The sequence below is a fragment of the Bidens hawaiensis genome, unplaced genomic scaffold, assembly GCF_021521415.1.
Source record: "Bidens hawaiensis isolate Kalapana, Puna unplaced genomic scaffold, B.hawaiensis_p1.1 tig00013119_1, whole genome shotgun sequence".
NCBI classification, from domain to species: Eukaryota; Viridiplantae; Streptophyta; class Magnoliopsida; order Asterales; family Asteraceae; genus Bidens; species Bidens hawaiensis.
In genome coordinates, this window is record NW_027492108.1 from 360,403 (window position 1) to 382,632 (window position 22,230).

Consider the following 22,230-nt stretch of genomic DNA (forward strand, 5'->3'; position numbering starts at 1 on the left):
GTAATTATGACCCCAGCTACAAGGGGGAATACCGAGTACACAAACTTTACGAACACTACCCCAACTACCCAAGCCGGGGCAAGTGAAGTAAATAATCAGACACTGGGATTCACCGATACCCAGTTAGAAAATCAACAGACGAGGCTCCCCTGCCAAACACTCGATGAGGTTAAAGCGTGGGCCGAAGCACGTCAAAAAGAGTTCCAAGCTGAGTTGGATGAACGTTTACGTTCAATCCAACAAGTGGAAGAATTCGAGTACGATGATGATTCGGAGGAATCCGAGGAAGACGCGAACCCTCGTCATAGGGCGAAAGGGAAGCGTAAAGAAACGGATTCCCAACCGAGAAGGCGTTTTGGAGAAGCATTCAGTCCAATAAACGTGGGCAACAGCCCACGGGACTTCTCCAAAACATTCACGCCAACTGCGGCAAGGGCGGGAACGTCCAAATTCGCAAGGGACATTGCGGAAGCAATCGCCCCGAGAAGTGCCAAGCAAATGTCCAACATAGGCACGTACGATGGTATTTCTGACCCTGACGATCACTTGAACAGATTCATCGCGGGGGCGACCGTCAGTAACTGGACGGAACCCACGTGGTGTTATATGTTCCAAATGACGCTGGTCGGGGCAGCTAGAGCGTGGTTCGACCGTCTGCCGGTCCACCACATCTACGATTGGGCAGACTTCCAACAGAAGTTCAGCCAACACTTTAGTCAGCAAAGAAAGTACACTGAGGAGCAGTGGACAATCCTCAAGTGCGTCCGAGAAGACGAAGAATCTTTGCCTGACTACATCACTCGCTTCAACTCGAAGAAGCTAAGCCTGGGCAACGTTAGCGAAGATCTCGTTCGCGCCGCTTTCATCCAGGGCGCAAACGACCCGGAGCTCATCCGCACCCTGACGGGCAAAGATGGCATGCCATCCACATGGGATGCCATCATGACCGCAGCTAAACGCTTTGCGGAAACCGAGAGGCAACTGGGTAGAGATCTTCCACAGAGCACGAACCTCTACACCCAGAAGACGAGGGAAAACAACGTCCTTACCGCCCGATTAAACAAAAAGCGGAAGCTGGGCATTTGGCAGTCAAGGGTAAACTTTGACACCCCGTCCGGTTTCCAACATCGGTTGGGTGGAAGAGACAACATGAAACCGGAGAAGAACTCCAGGTGGACGCCACTCACAAAGAGTGTGACTGAGATATTCGCCACGGAGGAGCTCCCGTGGCCGAAGGCTCCATACATCCGACAACGCCACAATGCTGACCGGAGAAAGTATTGTGATTTTCACAAAACCAAAGGTCACAACACTGAAGAATGCTTAGACGTAAAGAACTTGGTCGAAGCATTTGTCAAGGATGGAACACTCGCACACCTTGTGGCGAAGTGAGCGTCGAGAAGGCTGATGCGTGAACCCCACCTGGGGAAACGCACGAATAAAAATCGCAGCTTCAACAGAGACTACATACTGCGTAAACAACGAGATCCCGAACAAGATACATGTCGGCTCGATGGTGCTCCCATCCAAGCCACGCCTAATGGGTGCTCAATTACACAGTTTGTATGTAGATCAATTCCAAATTTGTAAAGAAAAGGCCTAGAGCCACTTCTAATGGAAACGATTCTCCTTCAAATTGAAGCTGATGATTTTATCTGTATTTTATGAACTTTGCACATGAAGATGCTGGTATCCGCCGCATCAAGTGAAGAATCGTTGCGTGTGGAAGGCGGCAAAACCCGCATAAACCCAAAAGCATCAAACCTTCACGCAGGTGAGTTAAAGGGGAAAGGTTCAGCCATCCCACTATGTGAAAGTGCCGGTATATCCGCATGAATCCTGGTAGAGGAAGCTGAACACTAACCTATTAACAACCACGCGTTGAATGGTCGATTCGAACACTAATGACGGTAGTTATCGCATCAAGAAGTCATTGCGTGGGGAAGGCGGCAAAACCCGCACAAACCCAAAAAACGACAGAACCTTCACGCAGGTCAGTTAAAGGGGAAAGGTTCAGCCATCCCACTATGTGAAAGTGCCGGTATATCCGCATGAATCCTGGTAGAGGAAGCTGAACACTAACCTATTAACAACCACGCGTTGAACGGTCGATTCGAACACTAATGCCGGTATTCACCGCATCAAGTGAAGAATCGTTGCGTGGGGAAGGCGGCAAAACCCGCATAAACCCAGAATGACAAGACCTTCATGCAGAACAGTTAAAGGGGAAGAGTTCAGCCATCCCACTATGTGAAAGTGACGGTATACCCGCATGAATCCTGGTAGCGGAAGCTGAACACTAACTCATTAACAACGGCGCGTTGAACGGTTAAAAGTCATTCTGAAAGGATAAGGAAAAACCTATGCGCAGGTCAGACAGGTAAAGTTTAGCCATCCTACCAAGTGCAAGTGCCGGTCCCATCCGCACACTCACAAAGGGGGAAGCAAAACTTCAACCTACTGTCAACCACATTCAAGGTTAACTTATTCTAAACACTTGGGAAATCGCTAATTTAAACTAAGTATGCAAGTCATATAAGGTTTATAAAGCAATGAACCCAAAGGAAATAACAGTCTTATCCACAAAAAGATTTGTATTTCACAAAGATATATTACAAAGAATGGCTGGGTAACTACCCGCCTACAAAATAAAATCTAGTCTATCCTAGCAGCGGGAAGGGATCTTCAGAATCAAGCTTCAGGACCACTTCCACTTGGACCCGCCCCATCAGTAGAGCGTGGCGGTTCAAGGAAAGCCTTGAGGATAGCAAGTCCATCATCAGCAGCAGCGACTTCCTTCACCTTCTCCACCACCGGATGCGGGAAGGCGGCATATTGGTTCACCGCTTGGTCATATGCAGCTTCGGTGTCCGCATCGAACAAAGGGAAGTTAGAAGGCGGGACGCCTTTCTCAACGAACCCTAGACCAAGCAGAAAGCCGGCCTTTTCCCCATCCTCATGAGAAGCGTTGAGGGCTGCGCTCATGGCATCATCGTAAGTAGTCTCTGAGAAGACCCGATGCACAACCTACAAAGAAAATACAAGTGTCAAACACCTTTTCTATGAACAAAGGAAAGCGCGAAGACATAAAGCTAAACATACCTGAGACAACGCTTCTCGAAGAAGCCATTCCTTGACAACCAGAGCTTCTTTAAGGGCGGCTTGAGCTTGGGTGCAGGCGCGTTCGGCTTCGCTTTTGCTAAGGTTGGCAAGTAGCACTTCCTTTGCGGCAGCCTCTTCGACGCCCTTAAGCTTCCGCTCGGTATGGTCAAGCACGCCCCTCTGGTCCAAGATCTCCTGGAGCTTCTTGGCATCTTCCATCGCCAAGGCATCATGAGCACGTTGGAGAGCCTCTAATTTGGCCTTGAGCTCCTCGTTCTCCACGCGTAAAGGCTCAGCAACGGCTTCAGCCTTGGTGGCCCTCTCGGTCGCGTTCCTCGCAGTCTCCTTAGCCAGCCGAAGCTGTTCGTTAACAGCTTGGGCAGCCTTGGAGCGGGCCTCGAGTCGCGCTTGAACCTCAACCTCGAGGGCCTTGAAGGCCTTCTCCTTCTCCGCAGCAGCTGCGGCCAACTGTTGGTTCTCCTCCCGAAGAGCCCGCGCTTGAGATACTTCCTTGGCGCGAGCTGCTTTCAACTTGTCGTTTTCACGACAAAGCAGCTCGACGCGCGGCTGCATCCGGGCCTGGAGAACCCGAAGCTCATTGGTTAGCCTACCCTCCTGGTAGCTAGCCATGGCTTCCCCCAACGCACCATGGGGAGCAGCGTGGCGAGCCCATTCCACGCACTCCACAGGGGTACGAAGGGTTGTTCCTCGGCGTATGTTCCATCGTGGAACATACACTTCATTGGAATCCGACACTGCAAAAGAAACAAAGCAATTAGGAAAAAGATGAAGAAAAAATATAAAGGCCAAAATAACCCTACGCACCTGTAGGGTCGATCACAGGCCGATAGCCACCAAACCCATCGCCTGAGCCTAAGGGAAATCCATCCAAAAGGTCGGGCAGATGGGAAGGTGACAAAGATTAGCGAGAAGCCCTGCGCGTACCTGATGGGCCGGCCGTCGTGGCCGGTGGCGGAGGCATAGTAGCGGCCGCCGTGGTCGCTGCCGTGGTCGCCGCCGCGGTTGCCGCCGCAGAATCCGCAGCAATCGTAACCGCCGGCTCGGTGAAAGATGCTGTAAAAATCGCACTTACCACCGGCGGGTGACGTCATCTCGGCTGGAACAGTCGGCTCAAAGGAGTGAGCAACTGATCCAGCGGAAGCAGGCGCAGGCGCCTGGGTCGTCGCCTCAGGTAGGCTGACCGAGCCTACCGTCATCGGCGGAGAGGTACTCTTCTGCGCTCCACCCTGGAATGCGTCAACATCCACGCCTGCACAAGAAGATAAGTGTTTCAATAAATTTAGAAAGTGAAATCTACAAAGAAGGATGTTTGTACTTACGGGTTCTCTTGAGCTTGAACGTACGGACGGGCGGGGACGAACCCGATGGAGCCGGTCTCTTGATGCCGGTCACCGTCGTCGTCATTGGTTCTCCGGAGGTAACAGTCGTAACCTCCGGAGCAGTGGTCTTCTCACCACCGGGGACCCCCGCCACCTCTTCATTATCTGACTCGGTGTCAGATAGTTGCACTGGATCGGCTGTGGAGGCCGCCTTCTCCTTCCCTTTCACGCCGGCAGCCCTCTTCTTCCGCACCAGCGGAGGACCATCTGCGGATTCCTCAGAAGAAGACAGGATGTCAGGAATTCCAGCAGCGGGTACAGCATTGAGGGGTGGAGGAGAGAATAACGCCTTACCTGGCCGCCGGTGGCTCAGGATCTCGTGGCCCAGCGGATAGACCTCCACAAACCGGTCCGCTGTTTGTTCCAGGATGGGCAACTCGTTCTCGTCTAGAGCACGAGTACCCACCCTCACGGGACCTTCAGCTTCCCGCGGGTACAGGAGCGACTCCAAATCGTTCCCCTCTGAAAGAAAAGAAACAGTTAGAAGACAAACTCATATCGGCAAGAAAGACAAGACATACCATAAGGAATAGAATTCAAACCGTATTCGAGAAGGATGGGAAACCGAGACGCCTCCTTCCATACCCGGCTCATCCCCAGCATCACCATCCCGGACTTCGGAAACCGGTAAACCGGAGACTGGACCCGAGATATCTTCGCGAACCATTCCGCCTCCTGGTAGCTGGAAGCGTGAAGGCTCGGAAGCGCTTGCCCGTTCTTAAACTTCATGGCAATGGGGATGGCGCGGGCAGAAATGTAGAAGAACTCCCGCTTCCACGATCGGAGACTGCGCTCGGTCGCGCAAATCTTCAAACCCTTAATACGGGTTGTCAGGGTGTACCACCCCTGGATGCACCTCCAAGTATAAAAGGTCATCAGGCGGTCCACATATGGCTCAATACCCAGAATCCGGCACACCCACTCGAAGTGCCGGATCTTGGCAATCGCCATCGGATGCACCTCGGTCAGGTGCACACCATGCCTCTCCAGGACACGGTACACAAACTTTGTCAATGGGAACCTAAGGTTCCCATAAACAAAGAATGCAGCATATACCCCGATCTTGCCACTGGGGGCATCGTACACAGTCTGCTGAGGTTCAGGAAACTCAGGCTCAAGAGACTCAAGCATGAATTTCCTGACAACATACTGGTACAGATCGATAGGTAGAGCACACTGGCACTCGCCAGCAGTACTCCTATCGTCGGCTACAGCTTCAGCATCATGGGAAGACATATTGCAGAGGAAGAAGAAACGATTTCGGAGGAATGCTCAACTGAATAAGGGAGTATTCACCAGAAATCGCTTTAGAGATGAAGAGAAGAAGTAAAGGTGTGAATTACAAAGGACCCTCTTCCCCTTTATATAGTGATCGCAATTAATGCGGTGAATTTAATGCGAAGGAGAGATAAATTGAAGGTGCAATGAAACCGTGACATGTGGCACCGAGCAAGCTGGCAACAGCTGTTGACAGGACGAATGCCATTAATTCTGCGGCCACGCGCCCGAAAAATCACGCCCACGCGCCGTAAAAAGCGACTGGAACGACCATATAATGTCACGTCGCCATAACTTCCAGCACGTCCTGACACAGTCAGAAGAAACCGTCGCACGACGACTGTTCTTATCCTTTCACCAACTTTTCAAATTTCAAATATTCAAAAAGATTCGAAAAGTAAGCGGGAAAAACCCCTTACCCTGGCTATCCAGTTGACCGTAAGTCGGCTGCGGGTACAGTGTTAAGGCAAAACCCTTCACATACCTAGCACCCGCAGGGAACAGAGGCCAAAAATACCCAACTATGAAATCGGATGCGGGTACAGTGTTAAGGCAAAACCCTTCACATACCTAGCACCCGCAGGGAACGGAAACCGGAAAAACCCAATTATGAAGCCGGATGCGGGTACAGTGTAAAGGCAAAACCCTTCACATACCTAGCACCCGTAGGGAACGGAAACCGGAAAAACCCAATTATGAAGCCGGATGCGGGTACAGTGTAAAGGCAAAACCCTTCACATACCTAGCACCCGCAGGGAACGGAAACCGGAAAAAACCCGACTATAAAGCCGGGTGCGGGTACAGTGTTAAGGCAAAAACCTTCACATACCTATCACCCACAGGGAAGTGAAGCCGAGAAAATCTTGGCATTCCACCCAACTACAAAACGGGCACAGGTACAGTGTTAAGGCAAAACCCTCCACATACCTAACACCCGTAAAAAGTCATACCTCGGCACCAAATTGTAAGTCGGTCGCGGGTACAGTGTCAAGGCAAAACCCTTCACATACCTAGCGCCCGTAGGGGATTAAACGCCAGGAACACCTCGGCAACCATATGTCAGGTGCGGGTACAGTGTTAAGGCAAAACCCTTCACGCACCTAGCCTTGCAGGGATTTAACGCCAGGGATACCTTGGGAGTAAAGTAACTAATAAGACGAAGTGCGGGTACAGCGTCAAGGCAAAACCCTTCGCATACCGAGCACTCCATGGGAATTGAAACCAAGAAGGATCTTCTGGGCCATGCTTGCAGAAACGGGATTAACACCCCCGCATAGCGGGAACGTCAAGAACTAGATTGTTTGAAACTTCAGGATGGAATTGGTGGTTATAACATGATTGATCACTATGTTCAAAACCACTAAGACCTCATGGAGAATCTACACAAAAGGTTCTAAACGCTCCTGACTTGCGGGGAGGTTACAGACCTATCCGCATCATCCCAGACATCAAGCAGAACATTGGGAAATTCTGCGTGACATTGGGAAACCCGTGGGTAAGACTTCCCGCGGAAAACCCATAAAACTAAACCCTTTTCAAAAACCCTTTGCTTAAGTCCAAAAGTTCACCTCACTTTATTAAACATTCATGAGAAGAACATTGGACTGGGGGGACTTGAAGAGGTAGGTCCCAGCAGAGGTGGTTAGGACCCGCAAGACTCCCTTAAAAGGAGACGTCTGCGCAGTTGAACACGCAAGACTCCTTAAACGGACGTCTGCGCAGTTGAACACGCAGACTTCACCATAGGGACGTCTGCGCCGCGACCTACCAAACCCGCAGGACCCACCACGCTCAGAGTTGTGACGACCTCACATGCGGTACGCAAGCTGGTCCCGCAGGAAATGCCTCCCTATGGTTTCCAAGTATCCCCTGTTCCCGCAGGTGTGGATACCCGCCATTAGGGACTGGCCACCCGCGCAGCATGGCTACACGCAGAAGGCTCCAACTCGTAATAATTCAGTAGTCACCTGAAGAAGGAATGAGCAAAGCCGGGAACATTCCCGCATAAAGGCGGGAGGGGGAAAACTCCCGCCTAAATGAGCCAGTCCGTATAATAATGGAGGATCTTTTGTGTGATACCTGACGAGGTATGGACAAAAGATCTGACCAACGATACGACAGCTCACTGACAGCAGCATGGCAACACGCCACAGCACTGTGACCAATAGCCGCCGCCTGCTCACCAACTCCTGCCATATCACGTGCCTAGCCTGTAGTTGGTGGAAAAGGAAAAGTGAACAGCACGCCTGGTCACTGTCAGCCGCTGCCTATCCACCAATTACCAGCAGAGCACGTGCGTAGGCCACAGTTGGCAGAGTAGTAGGCCGGCTAAACCTCCTTAGGAAACCCACCTTCGGCTATAAAAGACATCAAATGGTAATATCATTTCATCATCTAATATCTTGTATAATTTACCTGATAACTGCTCTAGTATTATTAATATACTTTTATAATCAAAGAGTAATATAGACTGATTCTCACGCCGGAGGGTGGTCACAAGGAGGAACCCCCCCTTTCTTAGTGACGAGCTCACGGTGTCTGTTTTGCAGGTTATCGGAAGAACCATCTTGCCGGAATTAACCCCTCGTGGGAAACGTCTATCTAACCCTCAGGTTTCTTCAGGAGGTGAAAATAAGGAATCTCAAACACTCCCTAACTTTCAACTCTAAACATATTTAGTTACCTATCTCGCTTACTTCTTTTCAGCGTTGTTTAGGATTTAAGTCATTCGATATTGTAGGTAACAAATACATCATCATCCGCACCTTTATACAACCCTACCGCGAAGAGCAGGTTGCAATTCTAGTTATATTTATAATACAATGTTATCGGTGCATATATATGAGAGAAGAACTAACGGTCTTAGCTAGTTGGTTTAAATCTATACGTAAGAGAGGAAAAAAACGGGTTCCGAACCTGACCCGACCATATCCGCGGGTACGGATCGGGCTTTGGGTCCCCTCCCCGAACTGGTTCCGCCACTACTCGGTCAAAACCTACCTGAAACCCAAACAAACCCGGTGACACCAATCAAAACATATAATAATATATTAATTATTATTTTACATGTTCATATCTCGAGACTTTGTAAAACTAATTTAGTTTTTAAGGCTTCAGTTTATTTTTATTAAACCCAAAGTGTTATGGAAAAAGTTAGAATGCAAAGGAAAATAAAAATAAAAAGTGCGAGAAGTATTTGTAGCCACATACAAAACTCTTCAAAACCTGACCGACACTAGTTTTATAACATTAGTTTCTAATTTTGTCTCTCTTTCGCAAACCACAAATTTGTAATAATTTATTTTCATTATAAGATATATGATTTAACCAAAAATCTATGATTCTTTTACCTTAGGCCAAAGGTCCGCATCAACCAAACTTAAACGTATAATAATATTACGTGTCTAGAAAAGTAGACGCCATCTTTTGACCGATGTTTATCGTTTATTGGCTATACTTTGAAATATTGAAACTTTAGAGGTGCATTTTGAAATAAAGTATTGCAAATGCAATTATAACTATAACTATATTTATTTATTATTTTCCCGCTTCAAGACAAAACAACGACTTTTTACGTCGTGGTGCTCCGGCCAAAATGTACGGACATATGAATAGCCGTCAACAGTACGACGGCGGAAGTAATGTACCTCCGGTGTTTGCGATGATCGATTACGCAGTAGCGAAAGCGCACTCGGATCTTCTGGCCACCGGCGAAAGCGTATCTGCGTGGACCGTCTCACAGTCAGCGTTGGCGATGCTTAACGCTGTTTCGTTTGAATCGTTAGGGTTTCATATGCAGAATATTCCTTCACTCAATCGTATCATGCTCACCGAAGCCAAGGTAAAGCTAGCTTTACTTTACGATGACCACTCACTTATTATTATTATTATTATTATTATTATTATTATTATTATTATTATTATTATTATTATTATTATTTTTTAATAAAGTTGGTTTATATTTGCAACCGACAAAATAAGATTATAATTCAGTTGATTTCAAGTGTTATTGTAATTAATGGTTGAACATTAATTGTAGTTAGTAGTTGGTATAAAGAAAGGCCTAATTCTCAAACTAAAATATTTGGTTATAATTAGGGATGTGCACAGTTCGATTTCAGGTGGTTTTGGCTAAAGCGAAAACTTCGGTTTTTGAATGTTTGAAAACCGTTAGACTTTCTTTTCAGTTCGATTTCGGTTTTTAGATTTTGTCAGGTGGGCTTGAAAATTTTGGGCCGAAAATAAAATTCCCCTAAAATAATGAATTTGGGCCTAAATTATTTTGTTGATTAATAACTAATTCATCATTGTGCATTTTGGCCAAGATATTTGACTTACCTTACTTAACATGATAAATGAAAATCTATAAATTCGGTTCGCTTTTTCGGGTTTTATTACACTCAAAACCAAAACAAACCGTAAGTTCGCTTTTTCGGCCTTTTGTGTTTGGATTGTTTTTTTTCGGTTTTTTGTGTTTGGATCGGTTTTTTTTTCGGTTTTTTGTCTTTGGATCGGTTTTTTCAGTTTCTAGCACACCCGTACGTAGTTATAAAATTATTTGTTTTAATTTTTGAAGTTGGTTAACGAGTCAGGTTATCTATTCTATCTTGTTTGCATCAGATGCTTGGTTTATTGTACGTGTCTGCAAAATTCCTTTATAAGTTTTCATAAGTTATATGTTTTTGTTATCATTGTCAACTGATTATAATGTTGTAGATCAACTCTTTTATACATTGCTTTGTTGGAGTTCAAATGATCACATTACTACATGACTTGGAGATGGCAATCTGTGAAAGTGAGGGAGTTAGGAGCTTTGAAGAACTTGGATTGGGACCTATTTTGAAGCATCCGCTAGCTGTGCATTATTTTTCTATAGGACCTGAAGTCACAGAAATCTTCAAAATTACAAGTGAACAGATTGTTGCTTACCTCAGCGTACTCTCTCGCAGAAATACAAAGACCACGGTTGATGCCTTGTTGGAATTTATAGCAAATAGAAGGAAAATAAGCCGAGGAAATTTATGCGTACGGATTCAAAGTTTGGGGTATGTATCAGTTATTAATACACTTACTAGTTTAGTTAAAAGTGGTTTGTATTAATAGCATGCATGATAAGATCATTTTATGTTTTATATGATAGCTAAATATAAAGGTGATTTATCACTATATGTTGTTCAGATAATATGTTTATACTGAAATGATGACATGAACTTTAACTACCAAATTGCTACATCTTTTATGCGTCTCTTGAGCATGCTTGGATTTTTTTTAATTTTTTTTTACATTTACAGTATCTACATTGGATATCTCGCTCGTGGAAGGCGATCTGAAGACACAATTTTGAAGAAGTGTAGTGATGGATTAGATGTAAAGTCAATTCTTGATGGCACCTCGGATGCTTGTGATGATTGGGATTGTGTTGCTCCAGTTAAAGAGAAACAAGGAGCTGATATTAAATTTTTCACGAAATACACAATTCATAGAACACCCAAATTATGGATGATTGGGATCAAGTTTAAACCAGAGTTTCAAAGTCTGGATTTTGAACCAGGATTTATAGATGGCAATGCAATCGATGGGCATACATGGAGGTTCATTCAGATATGGAAAGACCCGTGTGAAAAATTAGAAAATGTGGTTGAGGTATTTCTGAAAAAGAATGGTTGTCATCAATATATTTCGGTCAAGTAGATTATGGTTTTTACTTTTAAGCTTTAATCAGTCCATATGTAGCCATTCCTGATGTCTGATGAGTTCATGTGTCATTTTTCTTTTTGCTGCAGTGAATTTCCTGCATTGACTTCTTGTAAATGTGAAATTTCATCAAGTCTAACTGGTATCTTTTGCTTGTAGGCATTTAGCAAGATGATTGATTTTTATCATGCTAGCGTGAGGCCGAAAAAGAAAAGTAAAATTCTGATGGAAATGATTAATTCATACCCACATGTTGGATTGCTAAATGTTGCTGTAAGTTAACTTTGTTCATGTTCATAACTTCTTACAATTATCTGATGTCAATGTTTAATTTAAATCTTTATCATACAAGCACCTCCTTTATTTGCATTTTTTGTGAATACAAGTGTTTTTTTTGTTATTATAGATTGCATCTATAAAGTTTGGTTTGTGGGACCGCCTGAGTTCTTCTCATTCAAATCCATTTGCTTCTGATGTTAGCACAGCTGAAAAGCATGTTTTGCAGGGCACTGTTGGTAGTTTGCATTCCTTTTCTGCTATTCATTTCCCATTATTATTATTATTATTATTATTATTATTCTTTTTTAAATAGTGTCTTCTGATTATTATAACTTTGTAAAAGTTTTCTTGTGTTCTGTTCACTTTACAGGAGTTGCAGTTGAGGATGTTCTAAAATACGTCGACGCATATTTTGTGTCTCCTGGTTATGTTCCAGACAATGTAACTTCATATCCAAGAAAACAAATTATCTTTTTAAGGGAGATCTGCAAGCTAGAATGTGCTCTGATTCGATATTTTTCTGTTAATGATTTTGAAACCCTTGGTTTTGGAGATATTTTCTCATTCTTAGCAGAACATATTTCTCTACTACCTACCACATGGTAAAAATGCATCACAGCTACTGAAAAACCTAATAAGCCTTTGGTTAATGTTTGCATGAGTCAACATTATCTGCTTGAGTTATTATCACAAGCTGCTAGTAGTTTAGGGGAAATTGAAACCTTAAGCAATTTAACGGTTTCTGAGTTGTTAAGAATGCAATTTCCTTCTGCTGGTCTTACATTACTAGAAGATGATGTTACCGAAGATCTTTTGACTACTATGAGAGAGAATAGTGATAATCTGAACTCAAATATTGTGTTATTTTCATCGACTTCAACTGATTTTCGGGCAGAAAAGGGTCTCACGGATACTCATGTTTGCACAAATGATGCTGTTGAACTGTTACTCAGGGCTCCAATGTTAGTAGATTTAGCCTCATGGTCATGTTGGGACTATAAATTTGCACCTTCTTTAGGTCCTCTTGTAGGGTGGTTATTAAGTTATGTAACCACTAAGGAGTTGCTTTGTTTAGTAGCAACAGATGGAAAAGTTCTACGGATTGATCATTTAGCAACCGTTGATTCCTTTCTAGAAGCTTTTCTACACGGGTCTTCTTTCGAAAGAGCTTTAAAGATCGTTTCTTTGATTTCTTTATTTGGCGGTGAACGAAATGTACCGTTATCGCTTTTAAAATGTCATGCAAAAAACGGTCTCGAAATCATGGTCAACACTTCATCAGAGATTGCTTCAAGATTTGTTCTTGATTGTCTTGGATACTTACCCAAAGAGTTCAGAATATTTGCAGGAGAATTATTGGTTTCTGCGTTTCGTTCAATTACTAAAGACGCTTATATGGTGATTTTGAGTGAATGCAAAAGTGCAAAGGATCATATGATGATTCGTGAACTTGGATTTTCACTGGGCATAGTGGAATGGTTTGATAATCACTCTTTACTTCTATCTGAGTCCAAAGAATCAGTTGTCAATAAAAGATCATTTTCAGAAAATGATGTTACTCGGTCTGCTGAACTCGATCAGCCCAGTGCAACGACTCACAGAGTGGATAGTTTAGATGACAGTTCCGTTCAGCCAGATTTAGACTCTGAGAAAGAGAAAAATGCTGCCAGTATTATTGAGTCTATTAGAGTTCAAGAATTCGGTTTGGACTCTGATATTTCAACCACTGAAAATAGCATTTTGAAAAAGCAACATGCTCGTTTAGGAAGGGCACTTTTTTGTCTTTCGCAAGAGTTATATTCTCAAGACTCACATTTTCTTCTCGAGCTTGTAAGTTTCTAGGTTTGTTATTCTATATGATCATCTTTTTATTGACAAAAACACATAACATTTTTTTAAAAAATATTTTGTAGGTTCAGAATGCTGATGATAATGCGTATCTGACAAACGTGGAGCCCACTCTGACATTCATTCTTCAGGAGAAACGTATTGTTGTTTTGAATAATGAAAATGGTTTTTCTGCTGAGAACATTAGAGCGCTTTGTGATGTTGGGAATTCTACCAAGAAAGCATCTAGTGCCGGATACATTGGCATGAAAGGGATTGGATTCAAATCGGTATTTCGGGTATTTCTGTTAAACTTTCAGTACAACTTTTATATTTTAGATAACCAACTTATCAAAGTTTTATAACCAGTCAAATCATGACTTGACAGCTGATATGCTAGTAATTTTGGGTAATCTTGATTCAGCTTTGAACCAAATCTTTGATATGAAACAAATACTCTTCTTTTCTTGCTTAAACATCTCTGATGTATATGCAGGTTACTGATGCTCCAGAAGTTCATTCTAATGGATTTCTCATCAAGTTTGACTTAACCGAGGGTCAAATTGGTTTTGTTTTGCCAACAACTGTGCCTCCTTGTGACATGAATTTTTTTACAAATCTCGTCTCTCTAAACACCACTGATCAAATGGATACACATCATTACAATACATGCCTTGTGCTTCCTTTGAAGTCAAAGCCAGCAGAAACTTCCATTGTAGATAACATCACCTCTATGTTTTCAAATCTTCATCCATCTTTATTACTATTTCTTCATCGTCTTCAGTGTATCAAATTCAGAAATTTGATTACGGATTCATTCATCATCATGAGGAAAGAAACAATTGGAAATGGTTTAACCAATGTTTCTATCGGGAATGAAACGTTGACCTGGTTTGTTGCCTCTCGGAAATTGCAGGCAAATGGTCTTCGAAAAGATGTAAACTTTACTGAAATTTCAATCGCTTTGGCTCTTGAAGTTTTGGAAAATGGCATTTATAATCCAAAGTTAGATCAACAATATGTTTTTGCATTTCTTCCTCTTAGAACATATGGTTTGAAGTTTATAATCCAGGGTGATTTTGTTCTTCCTTCTTCGAGAGAAGAAGTTGACGGTGATAGTCCTTGGAACCAATGGTTGTTATCTGAGTTTCCCAGTTTGTTTGTTAGTGCTGAGCTGTCATTCTGTCGCCTTCCTGGTTTTAACAATTGTCGTGGAAAGGCAGTTTCCGTCTTTTTGAGCTATGTTCCTCTTGTAGGTGAAGTGCATGGATTTTTTGCTCCACTTCCCAGAATGATCATATCAAAACTGTGCACTTCAAACTGTTTTCTTCTAGAAGGAGAAAATGACAAGTGGGTCCCACCGTGTCGGGTTTTAAGAAACTGGAATGAGCAGGCTCGAACGCTTTTGCCTGATACCTTGATTCACAAGCATCTTGGTCTCGAGTACTTGAATAAGGAAATAGTCTTATCCGATACACTCGCGAGGGCTTTAGGCATCAAGAATTATGGGCCTAAAGTTTTGGTTGATATTTTATCTTCTTTATGCCATACAAAAGAAGGTTTAGCATCAATGGGCCTTAACTGGCTATCTTCTTGGCTTAATGAGTTATATTTATTGTCCCATCAGAATCCTGTTGATTTTAAAGTTGGATCTGATGTTTTGAACACTTTGGAAAAGACACCCTTCATTCCTCTTCTAGATGGTGGTTACGGTTCAGTCAATGAGGGTCTGATTTGGATGAATGAAGATTGTTTGCTAATCTTCGAACCGTTAATCCTGCACTTTTTGACGGTTCAGTCATTGGTAATTTAACTCAAATGCTTTCTAAAGTTGGTGTTCAACGGTTATCTGCACATCAGGTTCTCAAAGCACATGTCTTGCCAGCTATATGTGACAAAAAGAATATAGTCAGTAAAGATCTTATGATAGAGTATTTATCGTTTATAATGGTCCATCTACAAAGTGGCTGCTCAGATTGTTTTACCGAAAGGGAGCACATAATCTCAGAGGTTTACAGTAAAGCCTTTATTTTGACAAATCATGGCTTTGTTATACCTTCTGAGGTTGCCATTCATTTCAATAATGATTTTGGGAATCATATTGATATCAGTAGGCTGATCAGTGGTGTTGATGTAATATGGTATGAGGTTGATAAAACCTATTTGAAGTATAGTTCTCTGCAACACTGGAGGAAGTTTTTGAAGGAAGTTGGAGTCACTGACTTTGTGCAAACCATTAGGATTGAGAAAACTGTTTCATCTCAGACTTTTCTCACAAATATGATGTGGGATAAAGTGATTGTCCCACCTGGATCAACTGTTATCGATTGGGAGTCTCGAGAGTTAGTTGATTTATTAGCAAAAGTGTCATTAAGTGGCGATCGTGAAAAATGCATGTATTTGTTGGAGGTTATTGATGAAATATGGGATGATTACTTTGGTGATAAAGTTGATGCTTTTTGTATCATAGATGGAGAAAATAAGCCTGTCCAGTCTTCGCTAGTAAGTGTTCTCAATGATGTTAAGTGGGTGGTTTCATGCTGGGACGATGCGCTTTATTGTCCTAAAGGCTTGTTTTATAATTGTGAGGAGTTGCGCTTGATTTTTGGTGATAATGCTCCTTATGCCGTTCCTAAGGTCAATTTGTGTATTCCTTTTTTCCTTATTAAGTGTTTAAATTAGTTTGTAAAACTTCAATATTATCACATTGTGCCTTTTTTGTATATGCAACACAGATTCGAAGTGTGAAATTGGTGACTAGCATCGGTTTCAAGACTAGTGTTACCCTTCACGATGCTTTATCTGTACTTGAAATATGGAGAAGGTCTGCTAAATCTTTCAAAGCTAGGTATGTGTTTATTGGTTTATGTGTTTTTCTGCCATTAATATTTTCTGACAGTTTATGGCTTTCCGCACCAATATATCACAGATGTCAAGATTCTACTCGTTCATACGGGAAGAATTGGTTTCCTCAGATCAGGAAAGCATGGCTAACTTAAGCAGTGGGCCTCTTATATTGTTCCATTGTCTTCAGTTTCTTCAAGTGAAGTTGTCTCTGGTGAACTTTTATCTCCACAGGAAGTGTATTGGCATGATAATATGATAAATACAGAATGTGAGGAGAGCAAAATGTTAAGCCTTTTGTATCCTAGTTTTCATGATTTTTTTGTTAATGAATTTGGAGTAAAGGAGAACCCACCACTTCTAGATTACCTTGCGTTTTTACGCCATTTATCAACTGTAAACACTCCACAGAAGGCAGCGAAAAAGGTAAGGTTTATTCACCTTATTGTTTGAAATAAGGTGGAAAATGGAAAGGTTGACAAAAAGTATTTTATGTCCAGCTTTTTTTTAAAGTTTACCGCTTAAAGCATAAAAATATCTAATGGTTGTGCCAAATATCATTGCAAAAGTTCTCATAATGCGTTGTCTCAAATTCAAAATTGATTTCGACAGGTTTTTGATGTTTTTGTAATGTGGAGTGATGGACTAATCTCCGGAGCTTTGAGTTCTGAGGATGTTGAAATGCTGAAAAGAAATCTTGAAGAAAAGAATTCGAAGGTGCTTCCGACTGCAGAAGATAAATGGGTTTCATTACATTCATCATTTGGGCTCGTAGTTTGGTGTGATGATGAAAAGTTTGCTGATGAATTTGTGGAGTTGAATAATATTAATTATTTTTATGTGAACTTACCGATGAAGAAAAAAAGATACTTGAGGTGAAGAATTCTCATCTTATGAAAAATCTTGGAATTTCTGCTCTTTCAGAGGTTGTCACTCTTTTTCGCGTCTTCCCTTTAGGGTAGATTTTATCAGGTGTGAACAACTTATGATCCATCGCAGGTTGTTACTCGTGAAGCAATATATTACGGGCCAGTAGACAATAGCTATGCAACTTCATTTGTGAACTGGGTTCTTCCTTAAGCTCAACGTTACATCTTTAACATGTATCCTGAAAGTTATCATCAACTCAAGCTGGCTGGATTTGAAAACGTTAATCGACTGCAGATAGTTGTAGTTGAATTTTTGTATTATAAGAATGTTATAAAGAGGTCAAGATTGTATTCAACGAAGAGTCATGATAGTATCTGCCTTCTTCAGGTATAATTCTGTGCACATATTTCTGCCAAATGTTAAAAAAACATTCCTTATCTTGGCGGTCAAAAATAAAAAAATTAAGTTTCAAGGTTGAACTAAATTGTTTGTGTTGATACTTGCAGGATGAGATCTTGTATGCAAGGTGCGACGCAGATTCTCATTCAATATTCATGGAGCTTTCTCGTTTTCTAATCAACGGGAATACTGAACTCCACTTGGCAAATTTTCTTCACATGATTGCAACTATGACTGAATTAGGCTCCACAGAGGAACAAATAGAAACTTTCATCTTGAATAGCCAGAAGATGCCAAAACTATCGGTCGAAGAACCAATATGGTCAATTCAATCTTTGGGAGTTATGTCATTGAATAGAATGACATCAGATACAAAACGTGCCACTAAAAGAACCGTGCAGCCAAGTTCATCATCTCAAAGTAACAGAAACTGCCCACCCGCCAACTGGCAGACCGCCCCTAAATTCTTTTCCCCGCGTGTGAATGATTCAAAGACGCAATATGTCTCTAAGCGAATTGATACAAATGTACTAGCTACTCATGAGGGTCTTGGTGGAACCAACACGGTTAATTTGGTTGACATTCTTTGGGTCATGTTGGAACGAAACCAGCTGGCATGATCAATGTTGAGCATGGTTTGGTTGACCAAGATGGTTCTTTCGGTTTTAGTCAGAAGTACCAGCTTTCGCATGGCCTGCAGGTCAATGTGGAACGAGCGTTTCTTACAGGGAGACTGGGCGAGGAACTGGCGTTCAACTACTATAAAAACATGGGTGCCAAAGTTGTAAAATGGGTAAATGAAGCTAATGAAACTGGGCTACCATATGACATTGAAGTTTGTAATGATGAAAACCGAAATGAATACATTGAAGTCAAAACAACTGATTCTGAAACAAAGGACTGGTTTGAGATATCCGTTAACGAGTGGCAGTTTGCAGTTAAGAAAGGTGAATCTTTTAGCATAGCCTGTGTTTTGTTGGGTGATAAAAGGGCTCGAGTCACTGTATTTAAGAACCCGGCTAGGCTTTGTCAGCACGGTCAACTGAAACTGGTTGTTTTGATGTCGAAGCAGATGGCTGAGTTTGTTTTCTGTTGATATTTATATGAGCTCTATGTTGTTGCATATTTTGTGTGTCAAATGTGTTATCTATGATGCTTGGAAGGCTTGTTTTGTACATAAGGATGTTTTAATTGTGTAAAATAAATAAAAAATCTAGAAAATATATATTGGACTCAGTAATTCACCCCTTTTGAGTAAACGGTATCGACATGAGAAAGAGCAGGGTGTGAGTCGTTTCGGCGCATGAGTTTTAACAATGTTACGGGATTCATACCGTGCACCCTCAGTGATACTGCTACGGCTTTTTAATGTGGCTCATGGCTATAAAATTAATATTTAAAAATTGTATCGGTCTCGAACTGGAATTATGGTTTGTGATCGGATCATTAGGTGAAGAAGCTTATTATTAACATAAACCTACTTTATAATTAAAATACATATGAAAAAAATATATATATAAACTTTATATAGTTTTTTTTACTACTATAAAACTAATTTAAAAAACAACTTTTACTTATATTGTTATGAGGTTATAATTGTAATTATAATTTTTAAAAAGTATTATGTATATTTCTAACATACATATCACTTTATAATAAACCTAATTTAAGCTTTTCCACTATAGATATATACTAGTTTTTATCCCTTATAGTATGGGGGTTGTGTTTCTTTTTCGTGTCTAATATTTATATTTATTGTAAGAAAGTTAATAATATACCTAGGGTTTGATGATTAAAAGGTTTCACAAATAAATGAAATGTTATAACCCGTTTAACATCTATGGGTTTTGTAAGACCCATGACCCGCTTATATTTTTTACTATAAAATTGTTACTTAATATAAATAATATCTTTTTCTTAAAAAAATGGATATTAATTTTTAATATATCCCTATTTTATAAGATTTTCATATCAAGGTGAGATTATTTTTTAATATAATAAGATGTTATAACAGGTTTAAGGTTATCTGGGTTTATTGAGACTCATACCCGTGAATTCGGGTCAAATGCACAAGAAGCCTTCATTTACAAATAAAACAATCTTGCGGCTTGAGAGAATGTAAGGGGGTGTTTGGTAAAGAGAAAAAGAATGGGAAGAAATGGAAATAGAAATGGGAGAGAAATAGAATTGGAGAGAAATAGAAATGGGTGGAGAATTGACAATCATTTCCTTTGTTTGGTACAATAGAGAAATGGGTGGAGAAACGGGAGCAGAGACGTGATTAGGGTTCCGCCTCGGCATCATCATAGCGGAGAAATGGTGGCTCAGAGACGCGTCGCAACACCGCGAACGGAGTAGAGCGTCATCATCATCGCCGCGCAACATCAACACCGCGATTTAGGGTTCCGCCTCGCAACACCGCCTCGCGATTTAGGGTTTCGTTTTGGCTCAGAGACGCGAACGGACGTGGCTGCGGCGTCGGCCGCCGTGCCGGACGTCGGCATCATCATCACCATCGCCGGTCGGAGCATCATCATCATCATACGCGAACGGAGTAGAGCAGAGACGCGATTTAGAAGCAGAGAGAATTCCATTTCTCTTCCAAATGGAGAGAATTGGATTTCTCTACTTTTTGCCTACACCCAATTCTCAGAGAAAACCAATTCTCCGCCCAATTCTCCGCCTAATTCTCCCAAACAAGAGAAACCTAATTCTCCACCCTCAAATCTCTCTACCAAACACCCCCTTAGGGGTGTGCAAATTTAGACCCGGACCGAAAAACCCGACATAACCGACCCTAAAATAACCGAACCCGAACCGACCCTACACTTTCTTGTTTTTTTTCGGTCTTGATATTTGCAGGTACTCGGTCTCGGGTCGGGTTCGGTCCTAGAACCGGTGAAAACCCGACTAACCGAGAGAGATCGATAGTAGAAAGTCGTATTTGGTAACATGGCTCTTGTTGACGGCATTGGTGAGGTTTCTCCAATGAGTATATACTTTCATCTTACATGGACAACATGAGTGACCTGATATGCAAAATCACAAGCTTTCAGTTTTCATTTGTCAACTTTGTTTCATGGCTATCGGAATTCTGAAAGGTGTATTAATGAAGCCATGAAAGGAGGAGATAAAGTTTTTTGTTTTGAAAAGTGAGAAAAATATATTATATATTATAAGCATTAATGAAGAAAGAGAGAGTGAAATAAATAGCATTTTTTAACCCATAAAATAAAAATGTAATTGGTAATGAAAATAAAATATCATTATTATAGTGTCTTGGAAATCACAAAGATGCATACTTATAATTTTAAAATATTGTGAAAATGAGTCATTTATCCATACAAATTATGGAGTTATGTTTCCAACAGACTATATTCTCCTTATTTAACTTAGTAATTCATATATTACGCAGACTATGGTCATCGTATTGTTCCACTCCATTTTCTACCTCATTAAAATCTAGCTTGAAGATAACTTCCACTATCGGGTCGGTCCTTTTCGGTCTACCCGGAGCGGCAAAACCGAGGATACCCAATACCCGAAGTGAGTCAAGCGGGGCGGTTTTCGGTTCTTGAATATATGATTTTCGGGTTTCGGTCCGGGTCGGTTATTTCCCGGTTCGGGTCGGTCCGACCGAGATGCACACCCCTATATATATATATATATATGGTAAGGATCCTAAGAGAACCATTTGCAAATTGAGAACTTTGAGAACCATTTTGGACCACTAAAAACACACATTTAAACAAAATATTTAAAAAAATCATAAAACAAAAAATAATAAAAAATTTAAAAAAGTAAAAAAAACCAAAATTCTTATATTTCATTCCGGTTTCATTAAAAAAATAAAAAAACGTTGTATTATACACATATGTATAATTTTATATAATCTTTAGTTACGTAATATACACATATGTACAGTATCATTTATCTTAAATTATACACATGTGTACAAAAAACATGTAAATGTACATATATGTATATATTATACATATGTGTATATAATTTAGCTAAACCGAGTTTTTTTTATGAAACCGGGATGTTAAAAATAAGAAATTTTGTTTTTTTACTTTTTTTATTTTTGTGTTTTTTTTATTTTATGATTTTTTTTTGAGTTTTTTGTGGTCCAAAATGGTTCTCATAGTTCTCAATTTCAAAAAGGTTCTCTCATGATCCTGATCCTATATATATATATATATATATATATATATATATATATATATATATATATATATATATATATATATATATATATATATATATATAGGTTCATGTACATTTTGATCTTAATATGAGAACGTAGGAAATAATGCTAATTTATTTAAAAATGAGGACGTAAGAAACAATACCAACTACAATACCAATCTACATAAATAATGACTTATTATAACAAAGAAAAGAACCTAAAAATTACAACAAAAGATTCAAAATCAAGAACAAAATAATAACAGCATATACCAGCAAATACTTATATTAGCAAAAGAAAACATCTAATGATAACAACAAAATATAAATCTACAAATACTTATAATGT

At 41.1% G+C, this 22,230-nt stretch overlaps 1 pseudogene across 1 annotated transcript; it reads left to right on the forward strand.

Annotated features, from left to right (window-relative positions):
• Positions 1–9,411: 9,411 nt before the first annotated feature.
• LOC143543395 (protein NO VEIN-like) lies at positions 9,412–18,868 on the forward strand (annotated as a pseudogene). Its single transcript, XR_013137067.1, has 13 exons — positions 9,412–9,621; positions 10,497–10,825; positions 11,072–11,423; positions 11,634–11,747; positions 11,881–11,989; positions 12,124–13,583; positions 13,667–13,879; positions 14,077–16,217; positions 16,316–16,428; positions 16,500–16,850; positions 17,037–17,350; positions 17,424–17,681; positions 17,801–18,868. The product of XR_013137067.1 is annotated as a protein NO VEIN-like (transcript).
• Positions 18,869–22,230: the final 3,362 nt, after the last annotated feature.